The sequence below is a fragment of the Penaeus monodon genome, chromosome 3 (genome assembly GCF_015228065.2).
Source record: "Penaeus monodon isolate SGIC_2016 chromosome 3, NSTDA_Pmon_1, whole genome shotgun sequence".
NCBI lineage: Eukaryota > Metazoa > Arthropoda > Malacostraca > Decapoda > Penaeidae > Penaeus > Penaeus monodon.
Window position 1 is genome coordinate 33,715,807 of NC_051388.1, and position 2,500 is coordinate 33,718,306.

The following is a 2,500-nucleotide window of genomic DNA, read 5'->3' on the forward strand; positions in this document are numbered from 1 at the left end:
CATTTGATGATTTTTCAATTATTAGGGTAATAAAGATAATAATTACCAGAATTCTATTAATCATGACAATAATGATGATAAAAGTGATATAAAGAGAATTTTGATAACATTTAATGATTATTAATATTTATACTATTATCATTATTATTATCAATATTATTGTTATTATTATTATTATTATTATAATTATTATCATATTATTATTATTATTATTATTATTATTATTATTATTATTATTATTATTATTATTATTATTATTATTATTATTATTATTATTATTATTATTATTATTATTATTTTTTTTTTTATTATTATTACTTGAAATATTAATATTATTCCCAAAAATTGTACGATAACTTTAATAATAGCTATAATAGTAATAATAATAATAATAATAATAATGATAATAATAATAATAATAATAATAATAATAATAATACTGTCGTTACAATATTGTTATTAATATTATTATTATTATTATCATTATTATTCTTTTTACTAGTAGTATAATTGCAAAAATATTTATTATAGCAGTAACAATTACAGTAATAAAAATGTTAATTTAAATAATGATATAAATAATTATTATAAAAACGTTATTGTTGTTATTATTATTGTTAATTATTTTGTTATTGTAGTTGTGATTAGTATAGTTGTAAAACTATATATTATAACTGCAATAATTGCAATAACAATGCTAATAATTCATTAATGATTATAATAATATCAATAATGATGATAATGATGATGATAATGATGACAATAAAGATAATAATGATTATAATCATGATGATAATAATGATAATAACAGGATTTGTGTCCATATATAAACAAAAAGAGGTAAAAGAAAAAAATCCCATAAGTTGAAAAAGAAGGAAAATCAAGCGAAATATAGCCTTTTGAGAATATGCTACAAAATGACGCTCTTTCCATTCATTTGATGATTTTCGCAATTATTATGGTAATGATGGTAATAATTACCAGAATTCAATTAATCATGAAAATAATGATGACAAAATTGAGAATAAAGAGAACTTGGATAACATTTGATGATTATTAATAATATTACTATTATCATTATTATTTTCAGCATTATTATTTCTATTATTGTTATTATTATTATCATTAATATTATTATTATTATTATTATTATTGTTATTATTATAATTATTATTCTTATTATTATTATTTTAAATATTAGTATTATTGCCAAAAAATATATTAATAATAACGTTAATAGTAATAATAAATATAATGATAATAATAATAATCGTTATAATATTGTTATTAATTTTATTATTATCATTATCATTATTACTCTTTTTACTAGTAGTATAATTGCGAAAATAATTCTTATAACATTAATAATTACAGTAACCACGATACAAATTAAAATAATGATATGAATAATTATTATAAAAGCGTTATTGTTGTTATTATTATAATGATAATGATGATGATAATGATGATAATGATGATAATGATGATAATTATGATAATAATGATGATTATGATAATAATGATGTTAATCATGATAATAATAATGATAATAGCAGGAATTGTGTCCATATATAATGAAAAACAGGTAAAAGAAAAAAAATCCCAAAAGTCGAAATAACAGCTAAATCTAGCGATATATAGCCTTTTGAGATGATACTCCAAAATAACGTTTTTTCCTTTCATTTGATGATTTTGGCAATTATTAGGGTAATAATGATAATACTTACAGGAATTATATCAATAATGACAATATGGATGATAAAAGTGAGAATAAAGAAAATTTGGATAGTATTTGATGATTATTATATTTATTACTATTATCATTATCATTATCAATATTTTTGTTATTATTATTATTATTATTATTATTATTATTATTATTATTATTATTATTATTATTATTATTATTATTTTGATTATTAATATTATTGCCAAAAGATATATTATAACTGTAATAATAACAATAATAGTAATAATAAGTATAATAATATTAATAATAATCGTTATAATATTATTATCAATATTATTATTGTCATTATCATCATTATTATTCTTTTTACTAGTAGTATAATTGAAAATTTAATTATTATAACAGTATTAATTACTGTAATAACGATATTAATTAAAATAATGATATAAATAATTATTTTTAAAACGTTATTATTGCTATTAATATTGTTATTATTATTACTATTGTAGTTGTTATTAGTATAGTTGTAAAACTATATATTATAACTGCAATAATTGTAATAAGAATGATAATGATTGCAATAATGACGATAATAATTGTAATAATGATGATTATAATAGCAATAATGATGATAATGATGATGATTATTATTAAGAACAGGTAAAAGAAAAAAATCCCAAAAGTCGAAAAAGCGTTAAAATCTAGCCTTTTTACAGTATACTCCAAAATGATGTTTTTTTCATTAATTAGATGATTTTGGCAATTAATAGGGTAATAATAATAATTACCAGAATTCTATCAATCTTGACA